Source organism: Pimephales promelas, chromosome 17 (genome assembly GCF_988280905.1).
Source record: "Pimephales promelas chromosome 17, fPimPro1.hap1.1, whole genome shotgun sequence".
Classification (NCBI taxonomy): domain Eukaryota; kingdom Metazoa; phylum Chordata; class Actinopteri; order Cypriniformes; family Leuciscidae; genus Pimephales; species Pimephales promelas.
This window is the reverse complement of record NC_142785.1, coordinates 16911239-16929814: the sequence shown is the minus strand read 5'-3', so window position 1 is coordinate 16929814 and position 18576 is coordinate 16911239.

Below are 18576 nucleotides of genomic sequence, written 5' to 3'. Positions count from 1 at the left end.
TCCTTTCCCTCCTTAAATACTCTTTTCAGCTCACCTGTAGGCTAGGGGTGTTTCACTTTTATGGTTTCGTCCACACTTGGCGACATTCCGATCAAACGCATGACATCCCATTATCACTTATCTTTTACTTTTGAGCAAGCAAGCGCACTTGAGGTCGCGTACTTTCAGTATATCACTTCGGTCAGGTTCTCCAACCTTATGACGTGAGAATGTCATTTTACGATGTGATTTCGAATTTGTGCAAATGTGATAAAATATCCATTTAAATTCAAAATATCTGTAGCTGTTTAAAATAACGGATAAAATTCACTTCCATATTTTTTTTTTTGCAAAAATCTGATATTATACTACAGATATTTATTTGTTCTGGTCATCAGGATAAACAGCCTGACCACCTAATATATTATGTATATATTATACTACAGATATTTATTTGTTCTGGTCATCAGGAAGGATAAACAGCCTATAGCTACTTAATGGATGTCAATGGTGAAAGATGCTTCACGTGCATGATGCAGCAGATCTACGAAAACGTATGAATGAGATCATACGAATTCCTATGAATAATCCAATTTGCCCTAACGCACCTGAGGAGTATGTACAATTATACAATGACCCTTTTGTATGAGCTGTTTTAGATAGGTGCCAAAGAGTGCGGGCTATTCACATATAGTACAAAAGCTTTAATGGTAAAATAATGGTCCGTAGTAGTATGCAGGACGTAATAGGTAATGATTAACACCGAACTTAATACTTTTAACTAATAAGGAAGCAATATTAACTAAGAAGTAATAGGTAATTTAAAGGTAGTTCCTTGTTTTTTAAAGAAATATATCCTCATTGACTTGTGAACTAAGAAATAATAACCAATTAATTACTAATCACAAAAGTAACATGTCTGAAATATTAGATTAGTGCCTCACAGAACCTGTACAGTATGTCAAATATAAAATTAAATAACCTGGTTTATTTTTGAAAAACATGTTAACTCCTCACTCTTTACCTTGTCACACCGCAGGAACTACTAGTGATGTGGCCCATTATTTTAAAGTGAAAAACATGTTAACTACTCACTGATGAGCATGGTCAAAAAGCCAGATTTGGAGACTGAGAGGCAATAGGACAGAAAAGCTGTTAACACTTAACCTGCATTGAGTGGACATACTGGCTTGGACACAACCGCAGGGATGGTCCTCTAGGACGTTTTTAGAAGACAATACTATTCTTGCATGCCCAGTTGTGCATTTTTGCATAATGTAGGATTTTCTTTTATGATTTTGTGGAAATGTTTTTGACTGAAGAAAGAAAGACATGCTGGAGATCTTTGATGACATGGAGGTGAGTAAAAAATCAGCAAAAGTTTTTTTTTTTTTTTTTTTTAAGTGAACTACTCCTTTAAATATGGATCAGGTGTCGAGGAGAACAAATCGGAGCCTCCAACAAATTATCAACGAATCCGCACACCTTTAACACAAACAAGCACATACACATACATATCATACACAGTCAGGACAGAATGGAATCTGTGACTAAACATTCAAATGATTTAGTCAACAGTCACTAAAAATCTTTAGTACATCTCTTAGAAGTAAATGTCGATGTTTATGTTAGCGTCATCAGAATGATAAGTCATTAAGACATTGTTCACAAACAAGGTTGTCAAAAATGTTTAGGCATGTTGTCAATGCAACTGTGTACTTTGTCTTCCAAACTGTATCCCAAGTTTACATCAGGTAACACTGTCAGTCACAGTATTGAAAAGGCACAAGGCATCAATTCCAACAGTACCATTTACATTTTACTGTATGTGGGTTATTGATTGAAAGAGACTGGACAGGATTTTGTTTTTCACAGCTTTTACTAGTGCTACTTTATGAAAGAAAAATCAAAACAAAATAATTCACTGTAAGAATAAGACATGGGGCAAAAAGGAAAAAAAAATAATTAGAAAGAAACACAGGTCACACCCATAAGGCACAACTTTGCCCACAGCACTGTTCTAGTGCGGACGTTACAGTCTGTCAACCCACATATTGGATATCCACATATTCAACAATGAACAAATTAAATAACAAATCAGACAAGTGAACACATGGCAGGATCACGTGATAAACAGGGATCCACATGACAAGACAAACAACATGACAACCTGACTTTTGCGTAACACCACTTTCAAGTCAAGTGACGTGTTATCTATACGCATTTTGAGCTATCCGTGTGTATGCGTGTATGTCTACACCATTAAATGTCTGAGTGATTCCGCGTGTATGTCAACGCCGTGAAATGTCCGAGCGAAACGAAACAAAATCTACATCTGGGGAGCGATATTTTTTCCTAGGATGGTGGGGAAGACTCATAAATGTTATTAACCCCAGTGACGGGTATTTTTAAGGACAGGGTTGGGGTAGGTCATATATTTATATATACAGAAATGTGACGTTCAGTCAACGGCGTTCATAAACACGCTGTAAAGCGATTGTGCATGTTGATAGCATGCCAAAAATTGAAATACGAATTGGCGTGTCATACATACGCCATTTCATGAGATCAGTCTGAGACAAAGAAACATGACAATGACATGAAACAGAATTAGCCACAGACCCCTTGCCACCCTTCCAGATCTGGCTGTCGACAGCCTTAACAGCTTCTACACCAGGTTTCATAGAATGAATACAGACACCCCTTCAAAAGTTCACTGTAAACCCACAGACACTGTTTTCTCAGGTGACACCCACACAGGTTTGGAAAGCTCTGAGGAAGGTGAACCCCTAGAAGGCCGCTGGACCAGACAGCGTTCCTCCCAGAGTCTTGAAGGCCTGTGTAGAACAACTCACTGGTGTGTACGTAGTCATTTTCAACTTGTCTCTAAACCAAGTAGTACTCCCACATATTTTTAAATATTCCATTATTGTACCAGTTCCGAAAAAATCTAATTCATCTACCATGAATGACTTTAGGCCAGTGGCACTCACGTAAGTAGCCATGAAGTGCTTAGAAAAACTCAGTGGTGGAGGAAGTACTGAATCTCAGTACTTAAGTAAAAGTACAAATAACCAGATAAATATTTACTTTAGTAAAAGCAGAAGTAACACAATGACAACCATACTTAAGTAAAAAGTACCTGATTTTAAATGTACTTTAGGTATTAAAAGTAAAAGTACTTGCAAAAGTACTAACAATTGATTCTCTTAGTGACTATTTTCTAATGATTAATAAAACATTTAATTCTAACTCATTCAACCTAATACTCCTATAATGATGTTCAATAATGATGGAAAAAAATTGTTGTCACCATTTCTGAAACAAGCTTTCAATTAGGCAATATAAACCATGCTTATCCTTACTATATATTAATAACTATGTTTGGCAGTAAATGCGATTAATTTATGGTGTAATTCTGAACCTCTTGGCTTGCCATAATGTGCATAGTGTGTTTCCTATGCACGTAAAAACACATTTTTGCGTATAAATTGCACAATAAACACACTGCGTGCGAGACGCATTTAGTTGATGTATCTATGGCAACCAAACGTCACTGGTGAGACAAACGTGCAACGAACGGACGGTCAGATTACGTTTTTGGCAGGGGAAAAACTGATCAGAAAATGTAATGAAAATGTAACAGAAGTTGTAGAAATGTAGTGGAGTAGAAAGTAGAATAATTGCTGCAAAATGTAACGAAGTAAAAGTAAAAAGTATGCACTATTTATTCTACTTAAGTAAAGTAAAGATACGTGAAAAATGTACTTAAGTAAAGTAACAAAGTATTTGTACTTCGTTACATTCCACCACTGGAAAAACTGGTTCTCAGAGTACAAGAGTTTGATGAATGACATTTGTGTCTATGGTGAGATAAATGACCTATGCCTTAACGCAGACAAGACAAGAGCGGTAATTCTGGACTTCAGGAACCCTCCTGCCCCCATCACAGGGCCTGCGAAATATAGCTGTGCAATACAACTGTGCATCTTATTTATTTATTTAAAGGGTTAGTTCACCCAAAAATGAAAATTAAGGCATTAATTACCCATGCTGTACCAACCCCGTAAGACCTTTGTTCATCTTCGGAACACAAATGAAGATATTTTTTATTAAATTTGAGAGCTGTCTCACTACCACATTGGCTGCCTAAGGGGCTGGCTCTTGACGGCCCAGAAAGTCAATGAAGAAAATGTTTAAATATCCCAAGTGACTACCGTGGCTCAACTATATGTTTATCAAGCGACGAGAATACTTTTTGTGCGAAAAAACAACGACTTTATTCGACTATTCCTTTTCTTCCTTGTTGGCCTGAAACGAGACTTCCTTAGATTTCCACGACGCATGCGCGAGAACTGAACTGAAGTAGTTGAAGGAGATCGCAATTCTTGCGCATGCGTCGTGGAAATCTAAGGAAGTCTCGTTTCAGGCCAACAAGGAAGAAAAGGAATAGTCGAATAAAGTCGTTATTTTTGTTTTTTGTTTTTTCGCACAAAAAGTATTCTCGTCCCTTGATAAACTTATAGTTGAGCCACTGTAGTCACATGGGATATTTAAACATTTTCTTCATTGACTCTCTGGGCCGTCAAGAGCCAGTCTCTTAGGCAGCCAATGTGGTAGTGAGACAGCTCTCAAATTTAATCAAAAATATCTTCATTTGTGTTCCGAAGATGAACGAAGGTCTTACGGGGTTGGTACAGCATGGGGGTGAGTAATTAATGACTTAATTTTCATTTTTGGGTGAACCAACCCTTTAAATTATAACTGTGGCCTATAATATATTATATTAGACCAGGTTGTCTTCGGGGGCCTGGGCAATATTCAATTTGAAATATACTTTTGCAATTTACAAATGTAAATGTTTTTAATGGGTTTGTGCATTTTATTTAAAATGTATATGTTCTGTGTCTTTTTTAAACTTGACTTGAGTAACAACCGCACAATAGATGTTCCTAGTTGTGTAAACACAAATGGCAAATAAAGTTCTTGAATTTTGAATTGAAACATGACCAAGAAAAGACCAAATCAGGACAATAAGTATGCCCACCATTTTATAACAGGGTATGTGGCTGTGTTCAAAATCAACAACTCACCAAGTTCATCCCTGCAGGAAAATTTAGGACAGTTGGTCCAGGCTTGTTTATGCTGGTCCACTAGCTCTCCTTCCCTAAGCACAAATCAGCTGGTCCCAGCATGCAAAGCAAAACTTGTGCTGGTGACCAATGCTGGATTTTCCAGAAGGGATGAGAAATAGTACACTCCTGTTTTCACCTTGAGTGACTGCTTAACTCCAAATAGACCTAAGCAGTTCCTAAGATTTTTCTAACATCTTCTTGTTTGCATGCAATAAGAGCTGGCCACAAAGATTCATAGATTTTCCAAGGCATTAGATACATCATAGAGAACACTGTGAAGACCAGTCTTCAGGTGGAGAGTGTTACGACTGCTAGGGGTTGGCAATAACAGGAAAAAGAATAGGTCAAACTATCAGAGATATCAAAAAATATAATGCGATTATTTCCATAAGGGTTTTAGCGTCAGGGGCAGACAAGGCCAAAATAATAAACAAAAACAATCTTTTGTTAAACCTCTAAAATTCCTAAAACAAAAGAAAACAAAATAGAATTTAAACTTACCCATCTCCCTAAAACAAAACAATGTGAAAAATAAAAAATGGTGACCCCTGGCTCCCTTATTTTGGCCAAAATATTTACAGTACATAAATGTACAAGACCGTAGCAAACAAAACAAACCGGAACCGGGACAGTGAATCAGCAATGACATTGTTGATGCCCTTTTTATGACATATCTTCAAGTAGTAACTTTGGCAGATTAGTGACCATCTCATAAGAGGACGATTAGCATTTGACAAGAGTTGAAGAAATATAAAAGGGTTATGGTCAGTATAAACAGTAACAGGCTGTGAACTTGAACCAATGTGGACTTCTTTGGACTTCAAACATAACTCGCCCATTCTAATTGAGTCGAACCACCAAGTACGGTGGCTCATAATAAAGAAACTGCATAATCACATACCAAACAACCTACATCCTTTCCCTTTAGTCTTTAGCACTATAAAACAAGAAGACATGGGTAAACATATATTTGCAACTTAAAACGAACAAAGAAGGTTACCTGAATACCTCTTATTTCACTTGATTACCTGAATACCTCTTATTTCACTTGAACATTTAAGCCTCTTCATAACCTACTAATCACCAAGATTGTTTAAGTCCATCATGTTTCACTATTGGATACTTAGCCCAACAGATAAATGAGCGCTTTAGCATAAAGTTCTGTCAGGAAGACTTAAAGGGTTAAGATCGCTCCTGCATACTAGTCCGTAGGCTTCTTGAGGAAATGACACTTGCTGGCATCTAAAAGTCATTCAAGACATCGTTAAAATAGTCCAAGTGACTACACTGGCTCAATCTTAAGTTTATCAAACGACGAGAACACTTTTTGTGCGCCAAAACAAACAAAAATAACGACTTTATTTCAAATATTTACTTCCTTCTCTATGGGCCTGTAGTCAGTTAACGTAGTGTGATAGCGTAGAGCTACGTCACACGAAGGCTCACTATTGGCCGACGCTGGTCATGTGTGTGATGCGTGTGACGTACAATAACAGAAGCTCACGCTATTAAACTAGTAACCTGACTCGAGGCAGAGAGAGAAATGAACGCATAGTTGAAAAAAGTCGTTATTTTTGTTGTTTTTTGCGCACAAAAAGTGTTCTCGTCGTTTGATAAACTTAAGATTGAGCCACTGTAGTCACTTGGACATTTTAACGATGTCTTTAATGACTTTTTGAGGCCATCAATTGTCATTCCCTCAAGAAGCCTATGGACTAGTATGCAGGAGTGATCTTAATATCTTAAATATCTTAATTTGTGTTCCGAAGATGAACGAAGGTCTTACGGGGTTGGAACAACATGAGGGTGAGTAAATACTGACAGAATTTTCATTTTTGGGTGAACTAATATCTTAAATATCTTAATTTGTGTTCCGAAGAAGAACGAAGGTCTTACGGGGTTGGAACAACATGAGGGTGAGTAAATACTGACAGAATTTTCATTTTTGGGTGAACTAACCCTTTAATTACCGTGTCACGTGTTACCTTCAGGTTATCCAATCACGTTCTTATCCTTGTCGTATAAAAGATCAGTACTTACACATGTTTGAGTTCGCAGATGCCGACGCGACAACAACCTCCACCCTCCCCACCACCACCAGGATGGTCCCGTGTATACTTCCCTGGGGGGTCGGCTGCGCCCCTGCCTTCGTCTTCAGGCAGGAAATGCTGATCCGCTACCCTCGGATTATGATCAATGGACGGGGCCTACGCCAAAGAACTTTGCAAATAATTGCCTGCTGGGCTGTAAATAAATTTTCTTTTCACAAGTATTTGGGATTAGTTCTACAGATGCAAACTGAACGTGTCGTGTGGTGTAATGTGTGTCTTGATTCTCATTGGGTGGGTGCGCTGTGGACTTGGGCTGGGGGGAGGATGGATGTTGTGGTTGGACGGTGTTTGGTGTCGGCATTTGTGGTGAAGGAAAACTGTCCACCGTGGTGGGGCTGGTATCCTGAGGAGCTGCATCGTCAAGGAGCTGCGGTGATGGCGGCTCAGCCACCAGAAGAATGTGGTGGCGATTTCTCCTATAAGTCTTTTCATCTGCTTGAACTATGTAGGACCGTGGTTCCTTACTCATCTCCTTCACCGTTCCAAGTTTGTTGTAACCTTTCGCTGTTGTAACCTTTCGCGGACCACCTGTCCCTCTGCCAGCGGCTGTAGTGGGTGACTCGACCTATTATAGCAGCGCTTCAGAGTGACCCTTTTGTTGAGGAGTTGGGTGGTGACTTGCTGTACATTCCTCATGGTAGGCTCCAGCAGTTTAGTGCTTACTGGAATGGCTGCACGTGTTTGGCGAGACATAAGGCGCTCAGCAGGAAAGCCTAATGTTGGGTCACGGGGGATGTTTCTGAGGTTCAGGATATTGAGAAACACATCAGACCCATCCCTGTGTGATTTCTCCATGAGTTGCTTGGCACTGCGGACTGCTCTCTCCGCGAGTCCGTTTGACTGGGGAATCTCTGGGCTGCTTGTGGTGTGAGCAAAGTCCCATTGCTCTGCGAAATCCTTGAAATGCTGACTGGTGTATTGTCTAGCATTGTCGGTGATGAGTACGTGAGGTGTGCCCTGTTCAAAAAAGTGTCTTTTTAACTTGGATATGACGGCTGGTGAGGTTAAATCTCGGAGGAGGTCGATTTCGAACCAGCCAGAATACGAATCCACGAGCACTTGATAATGCTTGCCATGCCAATCAAGAATGTCTGCAGCCTCTGTGGACGAAGGCAGATCTGGGTCTAGCTGGTGGGGCTCTTTATTGCTGGGAGCTCTTGAGAGGGTGTCAGCCAGATACATGTACTTGCCCTTTTTGTAGACCAAGCTGATGTCGTAGCTTTGCAGGCGAAGCAGCATCCCTTGGAGACAGCAGGAGCGGCATGGATGGGCTTTGCATGATGGTCACTAAGTCCGATCCGTTGTGGTATCCTTAGAACTGCAAGTGATTTTTTTGCTTGATAAGTCCCTTATTCATTGTCTGGAATCTTTTAAAGCCCTTTCAACAGTTTGCAGTTTGTACTGAAAGTGTCTTTTTTTGGACCTTGAACCGTTTGGTTACCAGCAGGCACAGCAGTCAATTTCATGTTCAAAAAGCACTTATAACTACCAACTGACTACCATTAGTATGTCCCAAATCAATCATACATGTCTGTCTCTTCCATAAAACCAGCCAAACCAAGACTGTCACTTTAACAGTCACTTAAAACGATGACCTAAAAAACACAAACCGGTAGTAGCCTATTACATAATGATTTTGTAAAAAAATCTTAACAATACAAGAATGACAATCTCTGTTGATTAGGAGAACTGTGTGAAGAGTTAAAAAACTAATAAGCTATAGAGAAATGCGATCTAGCGATCATAAAAAAATGAATCTGTGTTTTTTTTATAAAAATTTTTTACATGTGAATTGAATAATTGGCCCTATAGGGATTATAATAAAAAAAACTGTAATGCTTAAGCTTTAATAATGACCTTACAATAGTTATCAATTTATTTTAAAGCTGCAGTTCAGAAGAACCCCCAGCAGAGCCTCTCGTACCTTATTGCTTACGTGAAATATTATTTGTTTTAGCTAAACATTTAATTTTATAAGTACATTTTGTAAGATTTATGCTTTTGGACTTGAGCAACTTTGAATAGTAGGAACTGTTCTGCTTGTTGTAAATAATATAACAGCTGACTAAGAGGAAAGAGTGTAATCTATCTGCAGTCTGTTTTGGCAAAATGTCCAGAGAGGAAGATGATGAAAGTTCTCTTGCATTCAGAATTAAAACAAATAGAAATTCTTAATAAAATGTAGTGGATCTGTTTACACAATCTGGAATAAAGTTATTTTATACAAAAGCAAAACACGCATAACCTGCAGCCACCAGATGGCATCACTAAACAATGCAGGCAGTCCAGCTATAAGCAACTTCAGCCTATAATTAAGATTTTGACATGATTTAGCCAGCACGTTAATAAACCAATAAAAAGTATCAAATATTAAAATAGTAATTTTTAATTTTTGTGACGTGCATAAAAAATGGCATAGGGTAGAGCTGATTTGAGAATTGCGAGCTATTCTAATAGTCACAAACACTGGAACATACTTGTCTTATGAAGATGTGGCTGCAAACACAAACTATATCACAATAAGTGGCCAATTGGTGACCGTGGTAACGGCTGAAACGGATGCTGTTGTCATCCGCTGTTCAGATTGCCATGTCTGAACACATAAATAGCGCCTGTAGCCCAGTGTTTTTGCATTAGTCTTCAATTTAGTCTTCAAAAGATCAGATTCCATGTGGTTTGAGTTGTTCACACTTTATAGGAAAAAATTGGCAGCATGTTTTATTTGTGTTTCAGTATTTGATCCACTTCCGACTGTGTCTCAGTTCACCATCACAGTCATGGCAAAACAAGAGGGTTTATTTTGATCCAAAGGACTCTGACTAACACATCTCAGTACAATAAATCAATCATCTCTAACAGTAAACAACATAAGAACTCTATTTCTAGCTTTTGGCCATTGACAAAAAATGCATTAGCTGAGTCACTCTCTTATTACATATTGCATAGTGTTACCAGATCCACATCATGTAATAATATTAAAGTGAAACAGCTTCTGTTAAACAGCACTATGAGACTTGTGTATCCTCCTGACTGTCTTTTAATTTTGTGAAAGCCCATGGGAGGCTCTCCAGTACCGGACATTTTATTTTCCATGGAAGCGTTATATGCCACTGGGCATTAGCATATTGTTTTTGCTTGTGCAATATCTTTAGGCATCATTAGACAGTAGCATCGATCAATGTCAACAAGTGCAATAATTCAGCACTGTAACATATCAAATCAATTCAGGCACTGAAGCAACAACTAAATATAAAACTGCTCTCTATATTTTCCCAGAGCTCAAATATGTGCTATCATATTATTTTCAATAATAATAATAAATAATAATAATAATTATAATAATAAAACTCTAAAAATGGAGTGACATCGGAGGGAGTGGGGGAATTTTTTCCTTTAGTTCCGGGACTTTCTGGACTGGGAATTTTTTTTTTTTAATCAATGACATGTACAAAAAACATGGCAACACAAATATATAATTAAACTATCACAGTAGGATCAGGTACAAAAGTGCATTACAGAGAAGAAAAAAAAAACCTAAAATAAATATAAATAAAAATAAAAAAGGAAGGGGGGGGGGGCAAGGGTTTACTTTCAAGTCATATTCTACTTTTGTAAAGTTTGTTTGCATTTTTACTTTTCATTATTTTAAGGGCATTTGGAAATAAACTCATTGTAAAATACAGAAAACTTAGGTTTCACTTTCAGATATTTAGATTTGTGTATATACAATTTATAATAAAGTAGTACTGTAGTTTAAAATCCAAATCTTTGTTGTACAAATTCACTGGATGGTTATACACCATTTAGAATTTTAAAATGGATTTCCTTAGCTTTGGGAGTGTTTCTAACCTGTGATTTATTATTATTATTTTCTTTTCTTTTTTTTTTTTTTGGAAGAACTGTGAAATCACGTTTCTATAAGATGTTATTCGGAATGAGATGTTGTCAAACATATATAATCATTTTGTTTGGAAGTTTAGTTTCCTTAAAATTGCAACCTTCAACTAAAAGTAATGAGAGACACAAAGTTGAAAGATTTTGAAAGAATTGGGGACAGCTTTAATCATAGAATTGAATGTGTTCCGACTATAGGAGGTTAATATCATACAGAAACTCTCATGTGATATAAAACATCCTCTGGTATCGACTTAATGAAGCACCGACCAGACGACTCCAGTCCTTTCGGGCTGGGAAGATGAGGCTTCCTGTCTGGAGCGGGCAGGGAAAAGGCTGTGAGTGTTGGTAGGGGATGGTATATGAGATGACTCCCATTTTGTAGGAGGATCCACACACACCCATTGGGTGTAACTTGTTGCTGGTCTATGACTCCTCCCCCAGCCCTCCCCTGCCCTGCTCTGCCCTGCCCTGCCCTACTGGCACAACCTACGTAAGCTGCAGAGAGAGTTCTTAAATCCACAATACTGTGAAAAATCCAATTCAATGACTGGAACTTAGTGAGCATTGTATAATTATACATTGTTATACACTATAGTTGTCATGAGTCAGGTTTTTCTTCCCTTTTGATTCTCTCACACACACTTTCTCTCTTCTGCTCTGTTCTGCAGGCCTCACCTGCACCTGTTAGTCATTGCAATCAGCGCGAGCTGCTGATTTGCTTTGACACCTGTTTCTACTTTTCCCTAAATGTTCACCCTTTGGTGTTTGCTCTGGTAATTCTTTGTTGGATCATTGTTGCATGTCACATGTTACATCTTCTGCGACCTTCGTGTCTGAGTTAAGTGCTTACCCTGTCCTGTCTTGTTTATCTGGAACAGTCTAGCATCAAAGCATTTTCCGTGCCCTGCTGTTGCTGCTGCATGTGAACCTCATTGGTTCTCTCTCCCTGACTGAGACTTCTACTCCTGCTCATCAAGTCTGCTACAAGGGAGTCCTGGTCTGTTTCTAATGGACTATGTGCACGTTAGCATATGCTAGTTCCGGCTGCGAAACCGATATGGGGTGTCTAGTTTCCGGTAGCCTGATGGACGACGTAGAGGATGTATGTTTCTCCAGATGTCTTGAACATTTGCCGAATATTACAGTCGATTATGTTCATCGACTGGCTAATGATTTTCTTCCAGCTCCCCAGAGCAAGAGAGAAGGGGTTTAAATATTACATTTCGCAGTATTTGCATCATTTTGAAGGGAACGTTAAGTCACAACAACATCCATGCTCAGACTGATCTCATGAAATTGCGTATGTATGACACGTATCACGTATTTTTGGCATGCTATCAACACGCATAATCTCTTTTCAGCGTGTGTATGATTACCGTTGACTTAACGTTATTATTGTGTATACACACAGTGTATATATAGCATATGACCTACCTCAACCCCAACCTACCCGTCACTCCTACCAAAAATAAATATCGCTCCCCAGATGTAGATCTACATTTTGTTTTGTTTCGCTCGGACATTTGACGGCGTGTACATACGCGGTACACGTGGAATCACTCGGACATTAATGTTGCCATGCTACGTGCTCAAGCTATGCGATTTGGTAACTGTTCTCTCTATACATTATAAAATGCGAAATCGTGCGTTAGAAAGTGCATTTTCCAGAACAGTTTGTGTTGGCCATTGTTTTGTTTATGATGTTCAGAGGCTATGTTGTTGACAACCACTATCGTCATATAGATCAGTGTTGACAACCACTAACGTTATACATGTCATACAGGGAGTAAAGGTATCCGACGTTGGTTCGTTCGTTATCAAGGCTGTTTAACACATATTAGGCTGTTCACACATATTTCTAAACAGGTCTCCCTTTCAAAATAGGTTCTAAACCCAGGGGCTTCTCCTGGTTAAAGGGTATAATATAATAAATAATTAGTAGCCTAAAAACTTCCTTCTAGTTGTCATGGATACGCAACGCTCCACTCTGTGAAGCGACTGCTTGGGTGCGGTGACAAAATGTGAAATATCGTTTACTTTTCACAATGCAGCAGCGCCTGGCTCCACCCAAATATGAGTGAAAACTGTGTTGGTTGACTTGACAATGAACAAACGAACATAGTTTTAGACAAATATATTTAGATAGCTAAGCTTTAGATAGCCGGTCCACTGATGTAGGATGTAAACAACGGCAACCGGAACCGAAGTACCCAACATCCGCCCTCAAGGCGGAAGTTAGCATTTTTCTCGTGCACATAGTCAATCGTGACAGGAGTCTGCTCACTCCAGTTCTGTGCGCTTTAACGACAGACTGCCTTTGTTTTATTACTTCATTAAAGACTGTTATTCCTGTCATCTGCTTTTGGATCCTTAATTTATCTTCGTGACAATAGTGTTATGGAAAAAAAAAAGTGATTTATTTGATTTTTGTTAGAATAATATAGATCATCTTTTAAAAGCTGTAAAATGCAATTCTATTAATTTATTGTTTTGCACCAGGTTGTGTTGTTACTGTATCTACCAGCAGGGTCTAAGTGGACTTTGTTAACCAGCCATTTCTTGACCTCTTTTGGATGAACTTCCAACCTAAATTTATAGCATCTAAAAAGTCATCTTTGTATTTTTACCCGAGGCACTTTTCCCAAGTTATTTGGCTTTGGCTGGGCAGCTGTTTTCCATGACCTTATTCTTTTGTCCTGACCAGACTCTCTCTTCACCATAAGCAGGGTAATCTCTCTTGTGTTGTCTCTCTGTCCCTTCAGCTATACATTATTCATCCGTTGTGTCCACTCGGCAGAACTAATATGGCCTGCTGGTGATGACTGCACATTAAAATGCACCTAAATGAACATGTTTCTTGTGTTCGCCATGGTGGAAAGAGTACTGACAAATTGTACTTAAGTAAAAGTATTGCTACTTAAATAAAAATTTACTTGAGTACAAGTACAAATACTGAAATAAAATATGACTCAAGTAAGACTAAATAAGTAGTTTGCTTAAAAACTACTCAAGTAAATGCGTTACAAAGTACTTTAGTATTTTTCTATTTTTACCCAAAATGGGGAGATGATAGTGAAATGGAGCGCTGAACACTCTCATGTCATCTGTTTCATTCATACTGAAGGCCCAGTACTGATGCATATAGAAGTATTAAACTTACACATTTCAGGAAATGCCTTATATGGATATAATAACTTGGAAATAGTGATGTTTTGACTGATTAAACATGAAGTCAAACACATAATAGATACAATACATCTGAATTTATTAAACTGTCAGGTATTTTCAAAAGAATGATGTATGACTTTAAAGGGATAGTTCACCCGAAAATTTTAATTAGCCCACGATTTACTCTACCTCAAGTCATCTTAGAAGATATGACTATCTGCTTTCAGTCGAATACAATCATAGTTATTTTAAAAAATGGCCTGGCTCTTCCAAACTGTATAATGGCAGTGAATGACTGAAGAAAATTTGAAGCCCCCAAAAAGTGCATCCAATAGCAATTTTTTTTATTACTAATTTTGAAAAGTAAGTCCAGATAAGATCATTTGAATGTTTTGATTTGAATCATTCATAATTGAAAGCAAAGAAGGTTAATTGAGAGGTCCGATAAAAAAGGTATGAAAAACAATAAAACAGTATGGATAAAAAAGTTCCCAGTAAAAAAAAATAAATAAAAAAAATAAATAAAAAAAAATAAGTGGGGTATGGTTAACATGTTAAATTAAATAATCTTTTTTTTTTTCATTGTAGCCAACCGCAAATGTGATGAACTACACTTTTACATGCATCTGATTGACAGATTAATCATGCGATCTTATTTCACTGTTTTTTCAACTTTGTACAAAGTTTGCTTCGTATATTTATTTTAAATGTATGTTAAACAGGGAGAGCTTTACCATTAATTGAACTGTGTGGATGTATTTTAGACACTTACATTCTTGCTCCGTCCATTGCAAACCGCGTCCATGTTATGAGCCGAGCATTTTTATTTACTTCAACTGTTCAGTGCTCTGGTATTATCAATGGTGTGACCCATTTCAGTAGTTACCATAATTAAATATGAGCAGAATACTAACTTACATTCACTGAACAATTGAAACGTTAGCGCTACTGATTCACGAGCACGAGCGCCAGTGATTGAATGTCAATGCGCGGTTTGAACGCCCAGCCCCCCAGTCGAACTGGAGGTTTTGATTGGTTTTGCACCCGAGTCAGACCTGTCTGTTATTGGCTGAAGTGCTTCAGATATGTCTATTATTGGTTGAAGCGCAGGGCTCCACCACAGTGGTTTTGTCTGTCAAATGTGAGCTTGCGCTGTTGCTCCGTCAGCACCAGACTGTAAAAAATAGGTCGGCACCTTTGTCAAAGTACTTTGTACTTTTTATGAAATATAAATGTAGAGAAGTTGAATACTTTATTTTTATTTTACTCAAGTAAGAGTAAAAGTACCACAATTTAATTACACTCAAGAAAGTAGAAAAAAGGAAAAAATCTACTCAATTACTGTAACGAAAGTATTTGTAATTAGTTACTTTCCACCACTGCAAAAAGACCCTAAAAAGATGAGAAACCATAAGTGCGTTCCCAAAAATAGAAGGTATAAAGTTCACTTAAACCTAAAATGTTGACATAAAAAGTTTGGACATGCATGAATGATTTGTTGTTTCTTGTGAACCTTTTGAAATGAGTTTCAAATACTCATTATAAATGAAAATATAAATGTGTCTAAGGATTAATTTTTTACCAAACAAATTTTTACAGATGAGTTGGACTGGATAGTGAAGCAAAAGCAACAAACCATTGTTCAACAAACTCCTAATTGTACCTTTGTACCTTTTACAATTATCAATTATCATAGTTTTAGATTATAATAATTTTAAAACATTTTAAACTGTTTCAATTTGTGTTTCATGTGTTCCAGACAGACTGTCAGTGACTCTTTCTTCAAGTCCTACAAAGTCACATTTACATCAGCATTTGGCGACAAAATTACTTTATGAGAGAGTCATTGAATAATTCATTCAAAACACTGATTGAATCAGGACAAACAACAAACAACTGCTTTGTGGAAATGGTTCTGCTGTGACGTCGCTGGTGGAGCACAAAAGACAAACAACTTTAACTGCCAATAGAGTCTAAAGTAAGTTATTCAATAACTCATTGTTTGTTAAACTGCTGTATAAAAGCAATATATTTGCAAATAAATTGTGCTGTTTTGAAAAGCTAACTGTTGCATATGTCTACACATCCGTTGCTTGTTTTTAATACTACTGTACTCGACACCATGCACGACAGCGAATATAAATTACTGGTTTATTGTGCACGATTCATAATTATTCATAAAAAAAAATATTATATTTGTCTGTCAAATCTGTTAAAATTGGTGTTAACTTGCTTTGCCTCTGAAATATATTTTTTTAACCTTCCCCAACCCACCATGCAAGCCCTATACAGTATTTGTCAACCCTTCCTATAACTGCCTATCAAGTATAAAGTGTATTAAATCTTTGCTGTTTTTGCTTTTTGTAACTCGAATGCTGAACAAAAGCAAAAATCCCATGCATTGGGACAATAGGCATAGAATCTAATGTAAAGACACTTTTCACAATCTAATCATTTCCTGATAAAACTTATATTATTATTTCTCACTCGGAGTCGGAATATATCACTTTACAGTTTTTTTTTCTTGTTTTTTTTTTTTTTTTTTTGCTGCTAACAGTTTAACGTTGATAAAAAAAAAATCCTTCCGGTCTCTCACTGAAACTTGTGTTTTGGCTCTGCTATTCTGTAAGTTTAATGTCAAGTATATGGACTTGTTGATTTGAAATTAACAGATGGATATTTTTACGTCACAGGATCAAGGTTTGATTATGTTCAGCATAACACCATGTTGTTTCAGGTTTTTTTTTAATCCAGATTTAGTATCTTCTTTACACCTCCCACCTTTCCTTATGCACATATGTCCAATAATTCAACCCATGATTCCTCTGAATTATCAATACTGAGTCAGTAAATCCTAGAATTGGGGATGTTTTAGCAAATAAAAATGCTTTTTTAAATTATTGATTAAAATTAATTATATATTTTTAAAAGGACTGCAGCAGTTTACATTTTGCCTGAACCTCTTGTTTTTATTATTATTGTCTATTCAGAATCCTGGGAGAATTGGGAACTCTAATTTATATAGAATTGTGCAGCTATACCCTAAAGACAATATTACTAACCCTTTAAGTTATTCAGATGCTAAATGGCGATGACTTAAACACCAATATTACATTCACCATTTTGTCTTGATCACGTGACCTACCAGCATCAGTTGTATAACTTCACTTCCATTCACAAATTCTCTTCTGTGGCCTCATGGGATGGTAAAGTGTCCATTGTATGCACAATTCAGAATCTTGCCACAAGTAGTAGGTCATCTAGATACTTTTTACCTACTTTCTTGTGAGTAGGCCTACTGTGAAAGTGTGAATTCAGAATTCAGACATACTTTTTTTTGTCACATAGGCCTACTGTTTTACTGCCTAAGTAGGGAAGCATTTTGACCATGCTTCAATATCTGACGCTTTAGGCGCCCTTTAGCGTCAGTTAGATGATGCCCTAGGATCGCGTGTAACCCTACCCCTACCCCAGACCTAAACCTAACCGCGTCATCTAACTGACACTTTCCTTTAGCGTCAGTTAAATGACACCGTAGGATCGCGTCATGCAACTGACGCTAAAGGGCGCCTAAAACGTCAAATATTGAAGCATGGTCAAAGGTGACGCCTTGGGGTGAGAATGCGTTGGGAAGTAGCTATACGATTTTTGGATATACCCAGGGTCCAACAGATACCCTGATTCTGCCAGTAGGCATGGGTAACCATTTCTACATGTGAGCTCCAGTGCACCAGATCTGTCAAAACACATCACACCATATTGAATATCTCTCTCTCTCTCTCTCTCTCTCTCTCTCTCACACACACACACACACACACACACACACACTGGACTGATCAAGACCAGTTTTTGTAGATGTTTTTCAGTTCCTGCCAAGTCAAGCCTGGGACTTGCACCATGCAAATGAAAGCGCTTTAAGGGCAATCTGTTGGGATTTCACAAACAACAACACAAAATGAACAATCCAATGATGCTGAAATCTTTCATCTTTTACTGAGGTAAGACCTTTCCCAAATGGTTGCTCTTTCTTATAGCTTTATCATTCCTACATTTCTAAGGTCTCTACCTGTTTTCCTACATATCTAAGGACCTGTTGTACACAATCTACTACACGCCTTGCCTTCTGTTGTATTATTAATAGTTTATATTGTTTTTTTTTAGGAAGTATAAGGCCTTTTAGTATAATTCTAAAACTGCCCAACATTAGGCCATCTTTGCTGTGAAATCTTTACTGATTTTTAAAAGTAAGCATAAGAATATCTTTTATATGTTTGTAATATTTCAAG